Below are 26085 nucleotides of genomic sequence, written 5' to 3' on the forward strand. Positions count from 1 at the left end.
CACTCATTATTTTATATACCTCTATCATGTCTCCCCTTAGCCGTCTCTTCTCCAAGCTGAAAAGCCCCAGCCTCCTTAGTCTTTCTTCATAGGGAAGTTGTCCCATCCCTGCTATCATTTTAGTCGCCCTGCGCTGCACCTTTTCCAATTCCATTATATCTTTCTTGAGATGCGGCGACCAGAATTGAACACAATACTCAAGGTGCGGTCGCACCATGGAGCGATATAATGGCATTATAACATCCTCACACCTGTTTTCCATACCTTTTCTAATAATATCCAACATTCTGTTCGCTTTCCTAGCCGCAGCAGCACACTGAGCAGAAGGTTTCAGTGTATTATCGACAACAACACCCAGATCCCTTTGCTGGGGGGTTCATTTCCAGAGGCGCTTCTTTAATACGTGGGATCAAAACAATTCCTCTTAACATAGATGGGAAATATCTGTCTTGAAGGAAATCATTTTAAATCATCACAGGCCATTCTATTATTCGAGATGGTGATTCTGTCATCAAATATGATGGACAACTATCTAATAAGCAGGAAGACTTTTTCAATAAGGACCGCTTTACTAATTGTAATAGGTGGAAACTTTGACCAATAGCTATCTTCTGGGGAGACCTCTGCGTTATGGTGGTCAGAATGCAAATTAGGAGGGCTAGATGACCATATTTTTATATATTTTTGTTTAAATTGAGCTAAGTCTGTAACTGAAGGGTACAAAGCCTGTATGTGATATGGATCAGAGGAAACAGTTCTTAATGACTAAAATAACTGAAACAATTTTCTCTGATCTAAATAATTATTTTCTGTTCTAGAATAATAGAATTTTCATTTAGCAGACTGAAGAGCTATCTTGTAATATTTAAAAGCAGATTTCCATTTTAACTGTGCCTCAAATCATGAGATCTCCTGCAAACATGTTCTAACTTGTGCTATGACTTTTCAAATTAGCTAATTCCTTATTATATGACGGTACTTGATAACTTACCTCTAGAGGTCAAAGGTGCCATTTTATCAACTGTTACAGAGAGAATACTGTGCCAAGTATCTAAATGATTTGAAATGTTCTTAAAATCAATTTGTGCAAGAACAGCATCCCAAAATGCAGAGGGTTCAGTCCTTTTCCTAACTTTAGTAACAGCAGCAGATGAAGTAAAAGACAAAGAAAGAAAATACATTCTGCTAAAAAATGATCCAGCCAAGGAACCTGTCTCTATGATAAATCTTTAATTCCTAGCTGTGTTAAAGAACCTGAATAAGTTATTAAACAATCCAGTGAAAGTCCTTTCTCATGGTTAGGTTGAATGGTAGATATAGAAAGTAAGTAAGAATCCAACACTGAGAGAAAGTCAGAAATCTCCTCATTAGTACCATCCTCTCAGTCAAGATTTATGTCTGAGCGAACAGCATATTGGTTTAGAAAATCTATAAATGGTTGTTTCACTTCTTTCCAAGAACCTGTAGGAGGGGCGTCTATAAACCAAAATAAAGCCTACTGAACCTGGAAATGATGAGTCTGAAAGTTTACAAAAAAGCATTTTCTAATCCATTAATATAAAGCAAATCAGTTTTAGAACCATTTTTTAAAAACTTCTAAAAATGAAAGCTAGACTCCTTCCCCTTTCTTTCCCTGTCTGGGTGCACTTAAAATCCTGTACTCCAAAGGGCTCAGTTCATTTAATATAGAAATAGAATCAGTAAGCCATGTTTCAGTAATAAAAATGAATCCTACTTGTAGTTTTCCAATTAAATCTCTTATAATAACTCTTATTACGTGTAGATCTAGTGTTAAAGTAAATACATGAAACTGGAACGAATGAAGAATCCTTTTGCATGTATGGTCTAAGAGGGTAACAGAGAGATTTAAAATTCACATTAGGTCTTACATTCTTTCTATTTCCATTTCTTGATTGGTGACTAATAATTACCTCAATAAGTCTTGGAAGAGAAAAGTTGTACTGCAGTGATTTCCATAGCATCGAATTCTGATTTGCATTAACTTGAAAGTGATCATAAAAATCGTAGTTTCCGTTTACCCACACCCATCCCATAAAGTAAACCAGAGTCCTTTTTATGGACCGTTTTTTTTCAGTGCATAATGTTAGTATTGCTTTTGGTTAGTTTCTTCTTTATTTCTGGAGTTATAGCGCTGTAAGTTTCTTGTGCAATCTTTGTAATGTTTAATTTAAAATTATATTTTTAAAAACTATTTTCTAACATTAATATTAATCCACAATGCAATACTTTGATTAACCTTAAAAAACAATTTTATAGTAAAGTATCCCTCACTCGTTGCTCCCGAAGTTGTGCACGAAGGGAGGGAGCGTTTCTTTTCTGCGAAACGCATCAGAAGTCAGCATCCTTATAACTGAGTCTGCTGATGTCATTGATAGGCAACTTCTGAGTTTGGGTGTCGGCTTCTCCCACTACAATGTCAATTGCACTATTCGCAATCAGGAAGGTGTTTTTAGTGTAGCTGAGCAGCTTCTTTCAGTCAAAACAGGTTGGTAATGGCAACAAGAAGTTGAAAGTCGCCTCAGAAGACAGCGTCCTTATAACTCGGAGCTATTTGCATGCAGTAGAAGAAGTGCAAGCTAATACATCTCCAGCATATTCACTGTGGATATCCTGAAAACCCAACTGATCCTGATTTATGAGATGGCACCAACGCAACAGTCATGGTGTCCAGAAAATACACATTGTGGTTGGTACAGCATCTTGAGCATCTATCTGCTCATATTCAAGGCCTGCTGGCTCTTGCCACGTAAGAATTTCAGCTGCGATTAATCTTTCACAAGCACACTGCCTTCTTTGTCAGTGCTGCATCAGAGAGGGTAGGAAAGGGAGGGAAATAGCTGAACATGGGAGTTGAGGGGGTGGGAGTGAGATGCTGAACACCTCAGGTAGGGAAGGGAGTGGAACGGAATCCGGTAAACACTGGGGAAGGGGGATGCTGGATTACATGGGGAAGGTATAAAAGTAGAGAGATACTGAACACTACGGGGGGGGGGGCAATAGGGAAGGAGAGAGATGCTGGAGTAGGGAAGGGAAGGGGAGATGCTGGACATGGGGAGGGCCTTGAACCATTTCTTGATGGGGGAGCATGACTGACGGTTCACTTAGGATGCCACATACCCTTGGTCTGGCCCTGTGTATGCTGTTTGTCAGATTGGAGGCACACCTTCATGGAAGTAACACTGACCTGCAGAATTATTCTTGTTGGATACTGTATTCTGGGTCCAGGTTAGGACCAGTATAACGGAGGTGGAGGGGGCAGGCTGTTGACAAATTAATCCACACTCCACTCTTTATACCAGACCCATATCCATTTTAGTTACCTACTCATAGTGTTCGTCAACCCTGGGACCCAACCACAGTCTTTCTTATTGATGTCACAAAGAGGGATTTGTGGTAGAGAAAAGCAGAGGGACAAGTTTTTCTATGATAAGACCAGCCTGTCAACATCGTTATCAGAAACATTAGTCTCCATGGGTCCAGGAGCTACATCAGATGCTGGGAATGCATCGGCATCAAGAGTGTCTCAATCACCCTCGGCATTGAACAGTGGTAGATGTCACCAAGAGTGGTTGTCTGATTCCTGTCCAAAGAAGTAGGATTCAACCTAATCTTCTTGAATGAGAGGTCTACTGATCTGTGATGGTGTTAAAGTGGCATTATGGTTTAAGACATTAAGCCACGGGTACTGAGGTCTTTTTTCTCCACGTTTATTTGATTCTCATGAGTGGGCATACTTAAGTAAAAGTTGTATAGGAATGGAAATTTTTGATTTGATTTTTTATTTCAGTTAACCCAATATTGACTGGGTAAATGTAAAATCAGGTCATGTCCTTCCAACTTTATTTTCTAAATCACATGGTCATCGAAGTGAAAGTGCACTTCACGTCTTGGAACTGCAAGAGAGTCTTGGCCTTCTATCTAGAGCAGACTAAAGTCCATAGAAAGCCCATGCAGCTTTTTGTTTCTTTTTACCCAGATAGGATGGGGGCTGCTGTTGGCAAACACATGGTTTCAGTTGACTAGCAGGCTCCATTTTCTTCACTTATAGCAAGGGTGGGCTCTCTCTAGAGGGTCATGTCATGGCTTATAATGCCAAATCTATGGCTGCATCAGTGGCCTACTTGAGATCATCCTCCATAAAAGAGATTTGCAGGGCTTTAACATGGACTTCTATCCATACATTCACATCCCAGCATTTCTTAGAAAAGGACTCCCAATGTGACAGTTGCTTTTTGCAGACAGTTCTCCAGCATTTATTTAGGGTCTAGAATCCATCCATCCTAGGCCTTTAAAGAGAACTCAGAGGCTGCCTTCCTTGAAAAAAGGGGGTGGGGAGAGAAAGAGAAAAACGAATAAAAAAATAATGAATATGGCCTGTTGCCTCTTAATTTTTTTTTTTAATAGTGGTGTCTGCCTTTTGCCGCACTGCTTGTGTTTCCCCCCTTTTCTGTACCTACAGACAAGACTGTCTCCCGAGTGTTCCAAAGCCCACTAAGGCATTCTGGGGCAGCCTGGGGAATGACTTGCCAAGTTTTAAATAGTTTTTAACAGAGGTTGGTGTGGAGCAGGACAAACTGGCATCCTCTCAGCAAGGCAGCATCATGTGACCCCCTCTAGATTATCTTTCTTGTCTGTTATATATGTTTTAAACTTAGTTTAAAAAAGAGTATGGCAAAGGCATGTGTTTTCCACAAAAGCATATAATTTTTTGTGGTTTCTCCTCCTGTGGATTTCTAGCTCTTTCTGAATAATGTCTATTGGAACTACAGCATCATGCACTTTCATTCATTACCAGGTGGCAGTTTTCATGTCTTACCTTTTCTCCTTAATTTAATTGAATACAATTCTAAGTTAAGGAGTGCCTTTGGCATGTTTTGTTCTGGGGTGTGGGGGTGGTAAAAAGGAACAAATTGCTTATCTGAAATTTGTGTTATCTGGTGATAGGAGTGCAGTGAGCCACAGTTCACCTGCCTCTGGGTTTGAAGTTATGGCTTATACTAATTTTCATCACAACAGAGTACTCCTCTGCATGCACCCTAAGTTCCTGCCAAAAGTGGTGTCAGAGTTCCCATCTGAACCAGTCGGTTGTCTTGCCAACATTCTTTCTCCGACCTCATGCCCATCCTGGTGAAAGCACCTTGCATTACTTGGATTGCAAGAGAGCATTGGCCTACTACATGGAGCGGACCAGGCCCCACAGACAATCCACCCAACTTTATATTTCTTTTGATCCCAACAGGATGAAGATCGCCATCGGGAAACACACCATTTCTGATTGTCTGGCAGATTGCATTTCCTTCACTTATGCCCAGGCTGGGCTGGCCCTAGAGGGTCATGTCACGGCTCACAATGTCAGAACCATGGCTGCGTCATTAGCCCACTTGAGGTCAGCCTCCATTGATGAAATTTGCAAGACTGCGACGTGGTCTTCAGTCCACACATTCACATCACACTACTGCCTTAAGCAGGATTCCCAATGCTACAGTTGTTTTGGGCAGACAGTGTTGGAGAGTCTGTTTGGGGTCTAGAATCCAACTCCACCCTCCTAGGCCCGTTTTATTCTGTTCCAGGCTTCACTCTCATTCAGATTGTATATAGCTTCAGGTTAATCTGTGTTATGTCTTCACCATTGCGAGGCCCAATTGACCAGTGTTTGTTGTTTTTGGTGAGCCTGGATGCTACGGATTCCGCACTTGTGAGAATAAAAATTTATTATTTATTTATTTAGATTTTGCTCACACCTTTTTCAGTAGTAGCTCAAGTAAGTGACATTCAGGTACTCTGGATATTTCTCTGTCCCAGGGGGGCTCACAATCTAAGTTTGTACCTGAGGCAATGGAGGGTTAAGTGACTTGCCCAAGATCACAAGGAGCAGAAGCGGGATTTGAACTGGCCACCTCTGGATTGCCAGACCGGTGCTCTAACCACTAGGCACTCCGCCACCCCACTTGGAAATAGGCCTGCTTGCCCTTGGAGAAAGCAAACATACTTACCTATAGCAGGTATTCTCAAAGGACAGCAGGCCTTATATTCTCACAATCCCTCCCACCTCCCCTTTGAGTTGTCTCCTTTATTATTTTTCCTTTTTTGCTGTTATACTCAACTGAGGTGACTTAAGTTCACACAGTGAGCAGGAAGGCACTCGCACATGCGCGTTAGAGCATGTCTCACACTCCACAAAGCTCCTCTTATGCTTGTCATAAAACCTGAACCAGTCAACATGGCCTGCATTACCCATTTGTGAGTATATAAGGCCTACTGGCCTCGAAGAATACCTGCTTACAGGTAAGTATCTTCACTTTACAGGTAAACAGTTTTTTCTCTATTTTTGTATGTAATCAACATACCAACTCAAACATACACACACACAGTAACCTCCTACAGTTTTTTTGCAGTTTTCTCTGATACTGCTTTATGTATTACTATTAAACAACATTTAATTATCTTAAGCTATGTTACTGATATTATAGCGATAATACCTAGTGATTTTTGTATGTTAAGAATGTTCAAGCTAAAACACCGTAAAAATAATGTTGTTCAAACAATATAATTAATGTGACAGAATTTTGCATTTGTGTCGACAAATTTTCTTCACAATGCCCACAATTGCCATTCCGATCTGAAACGCTAAGGAATTATCTGTAAATTATCGTAGTATCAAATACAAATTAATCAAATTTAAATTATTGTTTACAGAAGTCCATGTCGTATTGATGACATTAACAGTAAACTGGTACCCTGTTTTGTTTTCTCCTAATAATGGTAGTTTTACAGGGCAAACATGTTTGACTGCAAAAATGGCTGGGTAGTCATGCTAAAAGTCTGTAACTTTGCCATGGTTAAAGATAATCTCATTCCGCTCAGCACGTAAACGTAGATAGTAACAACAAATAAAGCTGTAAATTTTCACCTTGAAATTCCAAGGGGCTACTGAGAAAACAGCAAAGAAACTCTAGGGGGGTCCCTTTTTTTGCCTCATCCTGTATATATCTACGCTATTCTGAATTCAGACTGAAGCATTACTGCAGATGAGAGCAGTGTCAGAGAGACAGCACTAAAGAGTGGAAATAAAGAGCTATTCTTTGTGCTGGAATTGTATTTCCAGTTTTTCTGGTTCTTAAAATGTGGGTTTGGGAATATTCTCAGAAGAATCTGAAGGGTACAGAGTTTTAAGACAATAAAATGGAGTTTATGATAAATGATGTACAGAGCTAGCCAAAGTAATTTGACTTGGAAGAATATCTGTCAGTGAATGTTATCTGTCACATAAGTCAGGGAACTGAGCAGTAAAGAGAAACATTCTTGTTGCTTGTTAGTTCTTGCAGCAGGCCATTTATTTTTGTCACACATGCAATTCTCTTTATTTTTTTTACATGGAAATAAGGTACCTTAAAATGTATATTTGCATAATTTGCATGGAGCTGCTATTGATAAAACAAAGAATGGAAAGCTGCTTTGTATAAACTTGGCAAGGATTCTTAGGCCAATATTTACATTTCTTTAGCTTCAGACTAACAAAGTTTTTGTGCTTTTTATTTTTGCTTAACCCATGGGCTACAATAAACATTGCCTTTGACAGCGCTGTGGTTTTTATGTGAAGCAAGCAGAAAGTGTTGTAAAGCTGAGTAGAGTGGTGTTGCTTGTCTTAGCTAATATCACATGTTGTAAAGGCGTTAAGCAATCCCTTTCCTCAGAGTGTATTTCAAAAATAGTGATTGCTTCACTTTACTCATGGAGTGGATGACACTTTCCAGGGGTGACAGAAATGTATAGGCCACAGTTTTTCACAATGACACTGCCTTCATAATTCTAATTAGGGATATTTACTGTATAGTAAAAGAAAAACAAGAACTTGTCTCTTTTGTCTTGCCTAAGATATTGAATTGTGTGTGTGTGTTTTTTTTTAATCATGCCCCTTATTGTTTCATAACAATTTGAAATGGGTTGTTCAACAGTTTGTCATTGGAAAGTAGAATTATGAAAATGAATAGGGTTAGACACACAGAAGTAATATCATCCAAAATCTGTTAAATCATTTACTTAAGAAGAGATCATTCCTTCTGGTTCTGTGGACAAGCCCACACAGTTTCCTCCATTGTTTTGGATGGTGCTATTTCTAAGCAAAGGAAGACAGAATGTTCTTATATCTCTATGATAATACATGATGTATTATGTAGCTCTTAATTTTGACGTCAAAATTTAATATATGTGTATATTAGAAGCAGCCAAGTTTCAAGGAATACGGAAGTAAAACTGAAGAATGGATTTAAAAAGAGAAGTGAATATAATTTAATGAGGCACTGTGTATGAAAGCTTTTCCTGACTTCTCTGTAGCTGTATTTTGTTCACCCACAAAGAAGTGTTTAAACTGTCGCCAGGTGAAGACCGTGCTTACAAAAGATTGTTTCAATATGAGGTAGAAAAATATTGCTATATATTTATGATATAATGTAATTTTTTTAATATATGAAACCTTTGATCATTGCCCATAAGTGCTCTCTCTTCATCCTGCACATTTTCTATAGCCATTATTATTTTGCATAACAACAAAGAGCATATTTAAAAAAAAAAAAAACAACAGTCCTGAAATGACATGCAACAATGGCTAGATATTTTTTTTAACTTTGAAGGGTGGGGGGAGTATTAGAAAGAATCCTAAGTTTGGAGATTACAGCATGTAATTATAGACCTCCGGAAAATGGTTTATTATAGAGCACTTATTCGTAAAACAACACTAAGCACATGCTGTAGTATTTCTTTTATATTAGGTTTTGTTCAACTAACAATACAAGTAAAATGTCTACTGCGTGATTTAGATCCAGGACATCAAATTCCAAGACAGAAAATTCAGACGTAATTATTGTAAGCCAGTATTCTTAAACCTGTTCTCTTGACCCAGCAGTAGAGAATGACAGGGGGCTGGAGATCTGCAGTAAACCGCAGTAATCTGTGGTAAATCTGAGGTAAAAGGAAAAAATCTGACTGTTTACCACGATGCAGGAGCAAAACATTTTACCACCCCGCGAGATCAGTACAAAGCTTTGCTCCCATGGTAAAAAAAAGTAGTTGCATCTCTGTGCTTGCCTTCCTCCTGCCCTCCCTCCTGCAGTACCTCTACCTTATGCAACCAGGCAGTGGTGTTCTGGAACCAGCTCACACGAGCCGTTTGTTAATTTTTAAAGAATTTTAACAGCTGGCTTTAAGAATTTGTGCTCAGGTCCCTTCTTGGCATCGTTGTTGGCCTCCTCCTCCTCCCCTGTGGCTTTTTCCAGTGGCATAGCTACAGGGGGCCTCATGCCCCCCCCCCCAAACAGTAGTTGCCAGCCAGGTAGTTTTTTGCTTCCTAAGGCTCCCTGCTCCCTGTCCCAGCAATCAGGCAGCTGAGCTCTCCCTCTCTTTCTTTGGGTCCGGCCGGCTATCTCCTCCATGTCTCCAGCAGTGACCCATGACGCAGGCAGTACTGAAGATAGCTGCTTCCGGCTGCCCTGGTCCTGTCGCTGCTTTATCCCGCCTTTTCAGCTTCCTGTGAGTGGGACAAAACAGCGAGACAGACCGGGGCAGCCAGAAGCAGCTATCTTCAGCCGCTGCCTGCATCGCGGCTCACTGCTGGAAGCAGGAGAGATATCTGGCCGGACCTGAAGGAAGGGAGGGAGAGCTCAGATACCTAACTGACTTCGGGGACTTGGATCAGGGAGCCTAAAAACAAAGCAACCAAACCAAACCTGTGAGCTACTTCTTCCATGTTCTCGTTCTTTATTGTTGGTACCATTTTTTTTTGAGCCCACTTATTTTTTCAAACTTGCCGGCTTGTGCAGCATACAGATGTGTACACAGAGGAAGTATAATAACGAAATAACTTTTCATAGGTAGATTAGTAATTTGCTCTAAATTGTAAGAAGTGTATCATTTGGAGGGACTGGTTATAGGGAGCCACAGAGAGGGGGCACTGGAAATGCAGGAGGGGGTTGCTGGAGTGGACCCACGGAAAGGGAGAGGGCTGCTGGACCCAAAGGGGAAGCTGGAGAGAAGGGAGAAAGGTGTTAGACCATTGAGAGGAGGGAGGGCTGGCTGGAGGGAAGGGAAAAAGAAGTGCTAGACCCATGGGGGGGTAGGGCTGGAGGGAAGGGTGCTGGACCTTCAGGGGAAGAAGGGAGGGGAAGGGACACAGAGGGGCAATGCCAGACATGGGAGGGGGTATATGGACACAGAGGGAAGATGCTAGACATCAGGGAGAATAGGAACACAGAAGGGAGATGCTGGACTTGTAGGGGGAGGCATAGGGACACAGAGGAGAGATGTTGGACATAGGTGGAGGGGATAGGGATAAGTATAGGCTTAGGGCTCTTTGTGGCTAGGGGGCAGATGTCCTAGTTGCATCCTTCTAACACCATTTCGGGCATGTGTGATCTTTATATTTTGCATCATATAGGAGGAAATGCATATCTTTCTATTTCTATGGGGTGGCTTCTTGTGGTTTTTGGTAAATATATGTTTATCATTTTTGGTCAGCTATTATGTATTTGGCATTTGTGTTCTGTGTGTGTGTGACCGAGGTATTCTGTTAGCATGAATTTTCTATGTAGCATTCTGTAGTAATTTGGCTTGTCCAGTTTTCCTGATAGTGGAGGGATATTTGTAAGGGGAGACAGGGATTTTGTTTGCCCTTGTTCTGTATTGTTTGTGATTTATAAAATGACAGTTGTACAGAATATTGTTTTTTTTTATACTTTAATGGAATGATTTAAATATAAAATCAGAACGAGGCTTGTGCAGATGGGATTCAACAGAGCTCGCAGGGACGGGGACAGAGGTTGTGGGGACGGGAATAGATTTTGTCCCTCATGTCATTCTCTACCCAACAGGTTTTCAGGGTATCCACAAAAAATATGCATGAAATAAATTTGTATATACTGGCCCACCACTGTATGCACATATATCACATGCATATTTATTCTGGATATCCTGAAAACATGACTGATAATGTGAGATCAGTAACACAGGTTTCAGAATCCCTGTTATAAAACTTTGGATGACAGAAATAAGTTGTCAAGCCATTTGTCCTGGAGGTAACTGACTGTACATTTCTGAAGTAACAATTTGTAAAATATATTGGGATAGTGATTGATTAAAAAGTTAAACAATGTCTTAAGTGTAGCAACCTACACATATTTTTAGTCCGGAGAACAAAGGGTCTGATTTGCTAAGGTGTTTTACAATAAAAATTGGGAGGACAATTTTCAAAGCCATTTCTATGCATAGAGGCTATTCTGGGGTCTGATTCACAATAACTTGTCAAAAAAACAGAAAGTGGAGAAAAAGACCTCAGTCAAAGAAAGCTTTTTTACAGTCATAACTGGCTTATTATGGCTCAATATATAATCCTTTGTCAGAAAAAAAAATTCTTTCTCCATATATCTATACAAAAAATGGCTATGTAAAGCATATTTCAAGAATCCAAATGTTTACTTGAGCCAGCTTACTAAAGTTTATTAAGCAGTTAATGCACAAATTAGCATGCACTGTTACTCTTGTTCATCCACACTAATTGCGAATAGTCTTAATGTGTGATAAGGAACTTTTCAGAGGGCACGCCCCTAAACAGTTACTACACAGCGTTTGCACTAACCAAAGATTAATATTTGCTGTTAAAAGCTCTGTAAGTGTAAAACCTGACCACACTGTAATCAAAGGGCCCCTAACTCACCATTTGAATAAAATGGTGAGTTAGTCCACTTTTAAAGATAATAAAAAGAAATAAAACAGCAGCAAAAAAGAAAATAAGTTGAAATCTTTTTATTGGACTAACAAAACATTTTTTGCAATACTTTTGTTTTGGAATTTCTTCCTACTCTTTCTTGCAAAACTTTTCCAGCTCAGAAGTATTCTTAGGTCTCTTGCATGTTTGGAATGACCCCCAAATTTAAAAAAATAATCACGTCTGGAGACTGCAAGTGCCATTCCAGAGCTACCACTTTTCTTACATGTAAGTACTTCATGTTTGATCTTGAGGGTATGCTTCAGATTTTGTCTTTTCAGCTTTAGTTTCTTCACCGACTGTGGGACATTAGAATATGCTGAAAATTACTTGAATCCTTTCTTCCTTTCATTCGTGCACTGTCTCCTATGCCACTACTAGCACAGAACCTCCAAAGCATAATAGATCAATCCCCATGCTTAACAGTTGACAAGAAGTTCTTCAAATGCTTCACTCCTTTATCTCCTAATATATCTTGTATGGTTGTGACTGAACAGTTCAATTTTCATTTCATCAGTTGAAAGCACTTTGTTCCGAAAGTTTCAGGCTTATCAAGGTTTTCTTTGCATACTTTAGACAATGCTTTTTGTGATTATGATACAGAGAACGTTTCCTTCTGACAACTCTCCTATGGAGATCATTGTTGTATAAGCAGCATTTTACTGTGGACAAGTGCTCCAGTATCACCTAGAATTTTCAGAAGGTTATTTGTAGATCAATCAGAGATTTTGCCTTGATGTCAACAGTTTCATTCAACTTTCATTGACTAACACTGTTCATAGTTGAAATTGCTAGCTGGAAGCATGTAGAGATTTTTTTACAGGCGTCCTCAGAGACCTGCTTAGAGAACCCATGGTTGCTGAGATAAACAGAAGAATAAGCATAGGCTGAGAGGTTATAATTATTATTATTATTATTTGTTACATTTGTATCACACATTTTCCCACCTATTTGCAGGCTCAATGTGGCTTACATAGTACCGTAGTGGTGATCACCAGTTCCGGTATGAACAAATACAAGGTGTTATTGTGATATAATAAGGATCATGTATGGTAGAAATATAGGGGAACTTAGGAAGGTAGGGAGAAGTTGGGGTGAATCCATCACGATCTTTGTTTTGGTTGTGTTGCAGGTGTTCAGGCTTTTATGTTGGGTCTGTAGGATATGCTTTCCTAAACAGGTTTGTTTTTAGTTCTTTCCAAAAGTACAGGTGGTCTTACATTGTTTTTACTAATTTTGGCAGTGCGTTCTATAGTTGTGCGCTTAGGGAAAGCTGGATGCATACGTTGATTTGTATTTGAGTCCTTTGATGCTTGGATAGTAAAGATTCAAGTATGTTCGTGATGAGCTTGTTGAGTTTCTGGTTGGCAGGTCTATGAGGTTTGTCATGTATTCCGGGGTATCTCCGTAGATAATTTTGTGGACCAGGGTGCAGATTTTGGAGTTAATACGTTCTTTGATTGGGAGCCAGTGCAGTTTTTCTCTAAGGGGTTTGGCACTTTCGAAACGAGTTTTTCCAAATATAAGCCTGGCTGCTGTGTTTTGGGTGGTCTGAAGCTTCTTTATAATTTGTTCTTTGCAACCCGCATAGATGCCATTGCAATAATCTGCGTGGCTTAGTACCATTGATTGTGTCAAGTTACAGTATATTTCCCTTGGGAAGAATGGTTTCACACGTTTGAGTTTCCACATTCCGTGAAACATTTTCTTTATGGTCGATTTTGCTTGGTTCTCTAGTGAGAGGTTCCGGTCGATTGTTAATCCGAGAATTTTCAGGCTGTCTGTGATAGGAAGGGTATAGCCTGGGATATTTATGTTTGTGGGTTTGTGTGTGTTGTATTGAGATGAGATGGTGAGACTTGGAGGCATATTTTCAAAGCACTTTGGGAGGCTAAGTTCCATAGGTTTCTATGGAACTTTGGGAGGCTAAGTGCTTTGAAAATGAGCCTCATTGTGTTTTTCCTGTGTTGAGTTTTAGTTGGAATACGTTAGCCCATGAGTTCATGATGTTCAAACTGAGCTTGATTTCATTGGTGATTTCTGCTAGATTGTGTTTATAGGGGATATATATTGTGACGTCATTTGCATATATGAATGGGTTGAGTCCTTGAGTGGATAAGGACTTGGCCAGTGGGACCATCATGAGGTTGAAAAGGATTGGTGATAGTGGTGATCCTTGTGGTACTCTGCAGCCTGGTTTCCAAGGTGATGATATGTTTGTGCTAGCTTTCACTTGATATCTTCTTGTGGTTAGGAAACCCTTGATCCATTTGAGTGTATTTCCGCTGATTCCAAAGTAATTTAGGAGTCTTAGTAGTATGTTGTGGTTGACCACGTCAAATACGCTAGACATGTCAAATTGTAGGAGAAGTATGCTTTTTTACCTGTTGCTATTTCCTGTTTGAATTTGGCTAAGAGCGTGAGTAATACTGTTTCGGTACTGTGTAGGGGCGGAATCCTGATTGTGATTCGTGTAATATTGTGAATTTGTCAATGTAGTCATTAAGTTGTTTGGTAACTATACTTTCCATTAGTTTGACTACTTTCCATTAGTTTGACTATTAGTGGAATAGATGCTACTGGACGGTAGTTGGTGATATCATTTGATTTTTTTCTTGGTGTCTTTTGGTATTGGGGTGAGTAAGATGTTGTCTTTTTCTTTTGGGAAGATGCCTTTTTGAAGCATGAAGTGGGATGTGAGGTCTGTTATGAAGCGGTGGGGGGCGGATTTCATTAGGTGGCTGGGGCAGGTGTCCAATTGGCAATGACTGTTGGAGTACCTTTTAATCGCCTGGGTAACTGTATTGGCGGTGAGGAGAGCAAAATTTGACCAGGTTCGATCTGCTGGGTATACACCCGGGGATGGGTCCAGATTATTGATGAAAGTTGTCGATGTCCGCGTTGTCCTGTGGTAGCGTTTTGTGTAGGTTTGTGATTTTTTTTCATTGACATATGTAGCAAGGTTGTCAGCAGATGGGATGTCAGTTTTGGTTGTGGTGATCGGTGTTGTGTCTACTAATTTGTTCACGAGATGGTATAGTTTCTTCGTGTCTTTGTAGTCCGTTCCTATTTTGGTTTTGTAGTATTCCCTTTTGGTCTGTCTTGTTGCGTATTTTTATTTCCTTTGTAGTTGTTTCCATGCATTGAGTGTATGTTCGTCTTTTACTTTATTCTATGCGCATTCTAGTTTCCTGGATTGTGTTTTTAGTTTTTTCAGTTCTTCGTTGAACCACGGTATCAAGTTGTGTTTGCGTGAGGTTCTTGTTTGTAGGGGTGCTATTTCGTCTGGTCAGAATATTTATTCAATTGTGAAATTGTCATCATCTGACTAAGTAAAGGCTTACTGGGTCACTAAACGCTGTGGGTCTTATCAACATTTTTTATTTTATTAGAATCAAATATTTTTACAAAGAAAAAACTTTGCAATTAAATATGTCCATACCTTATGGATTCACAAGCAAAGAAAAAAGTTATTATTCAACAAAGCAATAACATGGGAGGAAGAACATAGTCCATAATATAAAGTGATCCCAGAAACAGTTCAGAAGAAGACGAAATTAAAAGAAGCAAAAAAAAAAATAAGAACTAAAGGAAAAGAGTTTAGCTATACATCCTCTTATATACTAATTCCCTCTTATAATTCAAACCTGGGTGGATCTCTGAGAACCCTGAGAGTTAAGAAAACTGCATAATTGAATTGGATCAAAGAAATACGTTCTGTCTCTTTGAATATATCACACATTTAAAATGAAAACAAAGTTGAAAACAAGTACACAGTGATAATACTTCTTGATGTGTTTCCAAACATTTCTACCACCGTTCCTGTCTCTGAGGCACATCTGGAAAGATTTGAATCTTCTGCTCAGGAAAGTTTACTCCAGACATTTTAAAATACAACTGTAGCAAAGCCTCCCTATCTTGGAGGAATATGAAGGAAACAACCAGTGTAGATCTAGAAGTGCTCTCTTCCTTTGTTCTCTCCAGAAAAGCTGAGACATCCAGACTGTCTGTAGTCACATCAACTGGCCCTTGGTCTTCTGTCTTCCATATTAATTTGTGGCATAAAGGTATATAGTATATCTTATACAATGGAGGTAAACTATTATCAGGGTACATAAATACTACTTTTAGCACATAAGCACTGTCACGCTGGGAAAAGACCAAAGGTCCATCAAGCCCAGCACTCAGTCTCTGACAGCGGCCAATCCAGGCCCCAAGAACCTGGCAAAAAACCCCAAATTTAATAATGATCAATGGACTTTTCCTTCAGAAATCTGTCCAGACCCCCTTTAAACTCAGCAAGGCCAGCTGCCGTCACTACCTTCTCCGGCAATGAGTTCCAGAGTCTAAGTACGGCTGAGTAAAGAAAAACTTTCTCCGATTTGTTTTAAACCTACCACATTCTAATTTCATCTTGTGTCCCCTGGTTCTATTATTGTTAGAAAGCATAAACAAACGCTTCACATCTGTCCGCTCTATCCCGCTTATTATTTTGTAAACCTCTATCATATCACCTCTCAACCGCTTTCTCTCCAGGCTAAAGAGTCCTAGCCGTCTTAACCTCTCTTCATAGGGTAGTCGTCCCATCCCTTTTATCATTTTTGTCGCCCTTCTCTGCACCTTTTCCAATTCCTTTATATCTTTTTTGAGATGAGGCGACCAGAACTGAACACAATACTCCAGGTGCGGTCACACCATGGAGCGATATAACGGCATTATAACATCCTCATGCTTGGTTTCCATCCCTTTTCTAATAATACTCAACATTCTGTTCGCCTTCTTAGCCGCCGCAGCACATTGAACTGAAGATTTCAACGTCCTATCCACGATGACTCCCAGATCCCTTTCTCGGTCTGTAACTCCTAACGCGGAACCTTGCATAACATAGCTGTAATTCGGGTTCCTCCTTCCCACATGCATCACTTTGCACTTGTCAACGTTGAACTTCATCTGCCATTTGGACGCCTAATCCCCCAGTCTCACAAGGTCTTCTTGTAATTTTTCACACTCCTCCCACGACGAGACGACCCTGGATAATTTTGTGTCATCTGCGAATTTAATTACCTCACTAGTTACTCCCATCTCGAGGTCATTTATAAATAAGTTTAAAAGCAGCAGTCCCAGCACAGACCCCTGAGGGACCCCACTAACTACCTTTCTCCATCGAGAATAATGACCATTTAACCCTACTCTCTGCTTCCTATCCTTTAACCAGCTCTTAATCCATAATAATCCACTGCCTCCGATCCCATGACTCTCCAGTTTCCTTTGGAGTCTTTCATGCGGCACTTTGTCAAACGCCTTCTGAAAATCTAGATATACAATATCCACCGGCTTCCCTTTGTCCACATGTTTGTTCACCCCCTCGAAAAAATGCAGTAGATTTGTGAGGCAAGACTTCCCTTCACTAAAACCGTGCTGACTTTGTCTCAGTAGCCCATGCTTTTGTATGTGCTCTGTAATTTTATTCTTAATAATAGCCTCCACCATTTTTCCCGGCACCGACGTCAGACTCACCGGTCTATAATTTCCTGGATCGCCTCTGGAACCCTTTTTAAAAATCGGTGTTACATTGGCCACCCTCCAATTATCCGGTACCACACCTGTTTTTAGGGATAAATTGCATACTACTAACAGTAGCTCCACAAGTTCATTTTTCAGCTGTATTAATACTCTGGGATGAATACCATCCGGTCCCGGTGATTTACTACTTTTCAGTTTGCAGAACTGCCCCATTACATCCTCCCAAGTTTACAGTGAAATTATTTAGTCTTTCTGACTCATCCGCTTCAAATACCTTTTCTGGCACCGGTATCCCTCCCAAATCCTCCTTGGTGAAGACCGAAGCAAAGAATTCATTCAGTTTCTCCACTACGGCTTTGTCTTCCCTGATCGCCCCTTTAACACCACAGTCGTCCAGCGGCCCTACCAATTCTTTAGCCGGCTTCCTGCTTTTAATATACCTAAAAAAAATTTTGCTATGTGTTTTTGCTTCTAACGCTTTTCTTGTTGGCTCCTCAACCAGCTGTTCCATGAAGCCATCCTTGATTTCATCAAGAAATTTCACCTCCCTTGCGTGTACCGATGTTTCATTCACCCAGTCTATATCTGGATAATTGAAGTCACCGATTAATATTACATTTCCCTTTTTATTCGCTTCCCTAATTTCCCTTGTCATTGCTGCGTCCGTCTGCTCGTCTTGGCCAGGTGGACGGTAGTACACTCCTATCACCGTCCTTTTCCCCTTTTCACGTGGAATTTCAATCCACAAGGATTCCAATAGATGTTTTGTCTCCTGCAATATTTGCAGCCTATCTGAGTCAAGGTTCTCATTTACATACAGTGCTACCCCTCCTCCAATCCTATCCACCCTATCACTACGATATAATTTGTAGCCCTGTATGACTGTGTCCCATTGGTTATCTTCCTTCCACCAAGTCTCAGAGATGCCTATAATATCCAGTTTTTCATTGTGTGCAGTGTACTCCAGCTCTCCCATCTTATGCCTCAGAGCAAACCAGACCCCTGCTGGAATCCTATCTGTTAAGGTAGGCTTCTCAGCACCCTCTCAGGAACTAAACCCAGGCAGCCCAGTTCTCCCCAAACACAGGAATCACTCCAGCAGAAGGAAAAGGCAAAGTACCAGCACAGCAATTGAACACAGTTTTAACAGAAATTGCTAGCCCAAAAATGTATACTAGCAAGTATAGAATAGGTAAAGAAGCTTTTAAAAATTTATAGAACATATCCTTAGGAAGCATAAAGTTAGAGCATGGAAAGTTTAAAATTCTTAAATTCAGTCCCTTAACAGAATTCTCAAGATTCTCAATATTATGATGTAACTTAAGTCTGTCTTGCGAAACTTGAGCTTGGATATTCTTAAACTGATGACTGAGTTTCCAGCTCTCAAATCTTAGAGTCTAACCAGTGTTGCATTATTCAAAGAAACGGTAATAAAAGATGAACAGACCTTACTTAGGCATAGATTCCAGAAAGGACACCTAAAGTTAGGCACCAGGATACAACACGCTGTGAGGTTTCTTTAACTTAGCTGCGGTAAAAGGAGCCCTGCAGTAGTGGCAGCACCCAGATTTGCTGCGTGCCGAGGCTCCTTTTACTTCAGTGGGTAAAAGTGAAGAAAAATGAAATGGCTGTGTGGTAAGTATGCACTTGTTGCATAGCCATTTCGGAGGGAGCCCTTACCACCACCCAATGAGGTGACAATAAGAGCTCCCTTGTTAACCCGGCGATAACCCCTTGCAGTACATTTTTTTTTATTTATAAGTTTTAATATTACATTCATATAACATAAATGCATTAGAAATATCCACAACAAAAATAGGAAATAATTTTTAACCCTTGAATTAGGGTAGAAAGAAAATTACTCTAAACTTAGTCCACTATAGTGGGACAAGATACAAGGAAAAGGTAAAAAGAAAGTAACTTATAAATTAAATTAGAGCAGTGGAGTGCCGACACTCGAAGCCAATTAACCAGCATATAATTAACATTTGCGAGCATTCAGGGAAGCATCTCTTACACCTTCCTTGGATATTACAATTCCTGCAATTTCTTTGTGTCAAAAAACACATAATTAGTCAGATTAAGGGACACCAAGCATCTGCAAGCAAATTTTAGTACAAATGGTCCACCTAAAGTGAGTACTCTCGGTTTTAAACCCAGGAATTCTCGTCTTCTTTTTTGAGTGTCTCTGGCTTAATCAGGGAAAAGCTGAACCTTAGACCCAAAGAAAGATGCTCCATATGCCTGAAGTTTAAACGAAATATATTGTTTCTGTCTGGTTCTAAGGCAAAAGTTACTAGAAGAGTTGTTCGTTCAGTAACGACTTCCAGAGAGCTCTCCAAAAATTCGGTCAGATTTAGTACAGGTTGAAGGTTCACGATTGGAGTTCTGAATCCACTTATATATTGGGCTCTGAATATGGGTGGAAAACACTCAGCCGGAATTCCCAATATTTCTCCAAAATATCTTTTCAACATTTTTAAAGCAGGAATTAATGGTGATTTAGGAAAATTTTAAAATCTCAAATTATTCCTCCTCCCATGATTATCTAAATATTAAAGCTTCCAAGCTAGAATATCTCTCTCCCTGATGACTGTCGTTGCAAAGCTCTGCAGTTTTTTAAGTTTAGTAATTCAGTTTTAGCTTCTTGAAGATCTATTTTCCCAGACATAGTTTGATGTAATTGTTTTAAATCAGAAACTTCTCCCCTAAAGGAGTTAGTTACCTGGAGAAGGGAAGAGTTCAAACCCTGTATTGCATCCCACAGGGCTTCCATAGTCACCACAGACAGTTTTCTACTTCCCCCAAGACCGATGGAGGCAGCTCCCAGGTCGAAGGAAAAGGAAGGCTTAACTGCCATCATATCCTTAGTTGTTGAGACTCTTGGGGTCGAGGCAGCGGCGGGTCCTCCTCCAGCAGCTTGGGAGAACAACTCCTCTCCGGACGTCTCGCAACACTGTTCCTCAGCCGACGCCAAACTGCTTCCGGGACATGGGGGAGCTGCGTTGGAGGGAGGGCTAAGCGAAACTCCCTCTATGCTGCGATCCGCCGATGACATCGCGGATCCAACTGAAGCGGGTGCCGGCATTTCCGACGTCTGGATGCCGAACCTCTCCAAAGTTGTCTGTTGCAAGGTAGGGTTATCTCCAGGGTTGGAGGATGCTGACCCCTGGTTTTTCCTTTTCTTTTCCCCATGAATAACACGGGGAAAAGCTCCAATACGTCAGGCAGAGTTGTGGGGGGTCAGGAGCTCAGAAACGCGTGACTGCTCAAAACGCCATCTTGCAGTAAAAATTAACAAATGTTTTCGGTCACACTGGAAATGCCACGCGCTGGGGATGGAACTACCGCCAGCGGTATTTCTGATTTCCTACGTGGGAAGCCCGTTGCCACTCAGCAACCCTTTAGTAGAAGAGCCCCTAAATGTGGATTCTATAATAACAATTGTTTGCTCATATACTTGCCTAACTTTAGGCGTGAGCACTTATGGCATAACAAAAGCTAGTATAGGTGCTTACGCCTAACTGTAGGCAGTTATGTGCATAAATACTAGTATTTTATTACATGCAAGCATAACAGCTAAACACGCCCTTGTCCCACCTGTGCCCTCTAGTAGATGTGCACGGTAGAATTTGCGCATGTTATAGAATGCTAAGGGCAGTTGAGCATTTAACAGCTAAATGGTGCCACTTAGTACCAGTTAAGGCCAATTTTAGTCTATTGCTTGTTATCACCAATTATCAGCTCATTGTTAAATTAATTTACATGCGTAACAGATCTTATTCTATAACTTGAGCATGCCTCTTTCCATGTTGTATGAAGTTGGGCACACTAGAATCTGGGAGATAGTGTTGCTAATACCAACCAGATAGAGCCCAATGTGTAATCTCTGCTGGTTTATGTAAACACTGCAGAGCAGAAATACACAGATCCAGTTCTTCCCTAGATAGTTCCAATCCAGCTTCCACTCCAATATCTGAGACCCAGGAAGCTCTTGCCAGTGACTACCAAACCAAAGTAAACCATCTGTTTCCCCTCCGGCTTCAGCATTACCACTGTATTCAAAGCAAAATCTTGCTCTCTCACAAGCAGCAGAGGCATCTACCTCTCCTTCACAGATCCAGCAGTACAACTTCCTATTCCATTCTCCTGCACAATGTCACTGCCACTTCACAGACCTAGAGGGGTCGGAGAGCCTTGCAGACTGAGCAATACCTCGCCCTCCAACTCAGGGCTCTTCTCCCACTCTGAGATCAGCAGAAATGCCTGGTACTTGAGAGGATTGCATAGAGATGGTAATGCAGATTTGCTGACTAGAAGGGACCTTCAGCTTCTGGGGGAGAGGACTTTTCAACTTACTCTTCTTATTATATATTCTCAAGGTAAAAATGTACAATTTTTGAAAGCAAAATGCAATGAAATTGCGGGTCTTACTGATGAATGAAATGGAGTATTCAAACTTTTGCACTCATACTGGGTCCATCAAGCCCAGTATCCTGTTTCCAGTGGTTGCCAATCCAGGTCACAAGTACCTGCCAGAAACCCAAATAGCAAGATTCCATGCTACCAATCCCAGGGCAAATAGTGGCTTCCTCATGTCTGTTGCAATAGCAGACTATGGATGTTTCATCCAGGAACTTATTCTAACTTTTTTTTTTAACCCAGAAGGGGTTCATGTCAATATTATTTCCAGTCTGTTAAAATCAGAAAATAAATAGTCTTTAACTGGTAGTAATAGTGGTAGTAATTATGCATTACAATTTGCAGAAAAATGCCATGTGCAACTTAATACCATATAGAGGATTTCACCTTCTGTTCACTTTGGAATTCATTAAAACTTACAATTTGATGAGGGGTGTTTACATGTTTGCACACAACTATATATAACCTAGAACAATAGTTTGGGAAATCATGTGCTCTGATTGAGTCAAGTGCAGTGGTTTGTTTTTTCTTTTCTTTAGTTTTTTTTAGGACCGTAGTATTTACTAATGATCCTTAGATACACATGGGATAGATTTGCATACTATATACATGAAAGTCTATTTCATACATGTTCATTAAAGATACCCTGAGAACCTGAAATGATTGTGGGCCTTGATGACAAGTTATGAATGCCACTGACTTAAGAGATTTAGGTGCTTATTTTAGAAGCATTATTTTTGTTTTAGATGTGCATAAACCAACATTTAGGGCCCTGTTTACTAAGCTGCGCTGTAGGTGCACAAACATTTTAGTGCATGCTAAAAATTGAGACACCCATTATATTCCTGTGGGTATCTAGCGTTAGCGCGCACTAAAAAGTTTGCACGCCTACAGCCTGGCTTTGTAAACAGGGCCCTTAGATGTGTATGTTGCATACAATCTAAATTCCAATTTTAAAAAGCTGAGACATGCACCTCAAAATCTCTAAAACAACCATTTAGCAATGGCATACGTCGAGAGGTGTTTTGAGGGGGACTAGGGCAGCACTAAAAAATAAATATGTATTCTCCTTTTCAGCAAAGATTGACTTTGAGCTTTATGCCTGTCACTAGGAGCATCTAGGTTTCGAAAAGTGCTTGTATTGAGCACACTCCACTGGATGGATTAGGGGAGGACTCCCCTCAACCCCCTGTGGTTTGTCTCCCCTCACTTCAAAGCCAAAACTTTATGACAAATACCAGGCTTTGGACAGCTGTGACCCACACCATCTACCCAACAGTGTAGGCTGAGGGTTTCCTGCCAAACGCCATTTGCCGAAGAGCAAACCAAAGCCACAAGGCACCGCTTGCCAAAATGTAAGCCGAAACCACCATCCACCGCTTACTGAAGCATAAGCCAAAATCTGAACACTGCTTGCCGAAATTCAAGCCAACTTCACCATCCACCACTTACCAAAGTGTAAGCCAAAACCCAGAGCACTGTTTGCCGAACAAACTGAATCCACTATCCACCGCTTACCGAAGTTCAAGCCAAAATCCAGATCTCCAAAGGGGTCAGACTCAAGTTCCTAGGTCTTCTGGGTCCTCTTAACAGGCCCCTCTTTCTTCTCAGGGTGACATGGGTCCAATTCCAAAACCCTCCTCTGCGTCGCCTACCCCCCCCCCCCCCCCCCAGTACAGAGGGTCTCAGCCCTCCCCCTCCTGGTTCTGAAAGCTGTGAAGTCCAGTTTTGCTTCTCCTGGGCTTTAAAATAGCCCCTACTTTTTGCCAGTTCAAAAATGCAAGTAGGTATGTAGATCAGTGTTTAGGTCAACATTGGGTATCCACATGTTTCTCCCACAATTGGTATTCCATTCCTCACCTTTCAGGACTGGGTTAGTCTGTCCCTGGCACCTCCCATATAGTCTCTACCCTGGACTACAACCACCCCAGCAGGGTCCCAGGTGTCTGTCCTGAGTAGAATGGGAATGGACTATACCCAGGTGGTCTTCCTATATTTGGCTGGAAGTAGATTCTCTTGTTTGGGGAATCTACTTCCCAGTGATGGGACATACATCCCATCACATACCTCCCCCCTTTTCAGGACTGTGCATCCCCCTTTCTGGCCTTCACACCCCTGGACACCACCTTCCCAGGACAGGAAATCCGCGTTGGTATGGGCCCTCCCTGCCCGATGCTGGACCTCAAAGTCAAACACCTGGAGGGCTAAATACCAACTGGTAAGTTGGGCATTATTACTCTTCATTTGGTTGAGCCATTTCAAAGGAACATGATCTGTAACCAGCACAAAATGCCTCCCCAAAAGGTAGTAGCTGAGAGACTGTCCGCCCACTTCACTGCCAAACATTCCTTCTCTATGGTGGAATATTTTTGTTCCACTTCTGTCAACTTCCTGCTCAGATATAATACAGGATGTTCATCTTCTCCTACCGTTTGGCTCAACACTGCCCCTAAACCTACTCCTGAGGTATCTGTTGATAGAATGAACTCCTGACTGAAATCTACATTCTGGATTACTGGGCCTTTACATAAGCGTCCTTCCAACTGCTTAAATGCCCCGACAGTCACCCTATCCCACTTTAATTTGTTGAGTCAAGCATTTTTTAACATTTCAGTTAGACTGGCTGCTAACTCTTCAAACCTGGGTATGAACTTTCTGTAGTACCTGACCAGGCCTAGAAAAGCCCTCAGTTATCACTTAGTTCTGGGTACCTATACTTTCTGGATCGCTTCTATCTTGGAGAGCATGGGCTTCACCTGACCCCCCCCCCCCCCCCCCAAAAAAAAAAAAAAAAAAAAATACAGTGGCCAAGGTACTGCACTTCTGTCTGCCCCAGGGCACACTTTCAGGTTGGCTGTGAGACCCACTCACTTAAGCGCCTCACAGACCACCCCATCTGTGCTAGATGTTCGTCTTATGTCATAGAGAAAACCACCCCATCGTCCAAATAGGCCCGGGCATAGGCTTGATGGGATCTAACTACATGGTTCATCACCCTTTGTGGGCATAGGCCTGATGGGGTCTAACTACATGGTTCATCACCCTTTGAAAGGTTGTGGGTGCCCCATGGAGCCTGAAGGGTAATACTGTAAACTGGTATGAACCCTGATGTGTAATGAAAGCTGTCTTTTCCCTTGACTCCTCCTCTAATGGGATTTGCCAGTACCCCTTTGTCAAATCAATGGTGGATAAATAACGGGCCCCTCCCAACTGTTCTATTAAATAATCCACCGAGGCATCGGGTAGGTGTCAAAGCAGGAGATACTGTTGACTCCCCTATAGTCCACACAAAACTAGGTACTCCCATCAGGTTTTGGTACCAACACGATGGGACTATCCCACTCGCTAGTTGATTCTTCCACTATCCATAACCTTAACATCTCCCTTATCTCCCACTCTTCCTCTTCTCTTTTGGCATGGAGTAAGTGATGTGGCTTTTGTCTTACTATTTTGCTAGGTTGGGTGACTATTATATGCATTCTGATGTGCGTACATCCGAGCAACAAGGAAAACACATCCTCAAATCGGTGAACAAAAGCCTTCAGTTGCACTTTCTGGAAAGGTTGGAGTGATTCTCCTATCTTAACGGAGTGCTTTGCCCTCAGTTTCCCTTGGTCTGGTCCCAAATCTTCCCCTTCCTCATCCACTACATCCATCGTTAACCCTTCCCTTTCCACCCAAGGCTTCAGTAGGTTAATGTGGTAAACTTTGGTTTTCCCCCTGCTTTGGTTAACCCCAGGGGCCAACTCGCCGAGTTATAGGAAAGGGGCCAATAACTTGTTGGCCAATGTGGGATGAAGTACCAGTACTTTATCCTATGCCTTGAACTCCCGTTCTCTGGCTTTCTGGTCACAGTACTCCTTCTTTTGTTGTGCCTGGATTAGGTTATCCTTGGCTATCCCCCTTATTCGTACTAATTTCTGCACATATACTGGGACTGATGTTACTTCAGGGTCCTTCCCTATCCAGGTGTCCTTAACCACGTCCAACAAGTTCCTTTGCTGTCTCCCATACATTAATTCAAAGGACGAAAATCCCACTGAGTCCTGGGGCACCTCCCTGTATGCGAACAACACATAGAGTAGAACTTCATCCCACATGTCAGTGGCTGTTCCTCCACACTTCTTTATCATATGGATAAGGGTATGATTAAATCTCTCCACTAGACCATCCATTTGAGGATGGTAAGCGGCCATTCTTGCATGTCTTATCCCAAATAACTGGAAGATTCCCTCCAAAGTCCATGATAGAAAAATGGTGCCCCTATCTGTCAGCACCTCCTGTGGGAACCCTACATGGCAGAAAATTTCTAGCAACTCGTGTCCTATCCCCGGAATGTAGTCTTTCTCATGGGAGTGGCCCAT

At 41.3% G+C, this 26085-nt stretch overlaps 1 protein-coding gene across 1 annotated transcript in view; it reads left to right on the forward strand.

The window, feature by feature from the left end:
• Nucleotides 1-26085, forward strand: part of AHI1 (Abelson helper integration site 1) — a 683164-nt gene that overhangs the window by 445317 nt on the left and 211762 nt on the right.

Source organism: Microcaecilia unicolor, chromosome 3 (genome assembly GCF_901765095.1).
Source record: "Microcaecilia unicolor chromosome 3, aMicUni1.1, whole genome shotgun sequence".
NCBI lineage: Eukaryota > Metazoa > Chordata > Amphibia > Gymnophiona > Siphonopidae > Microcaecilia > Microcaecilia unicolor.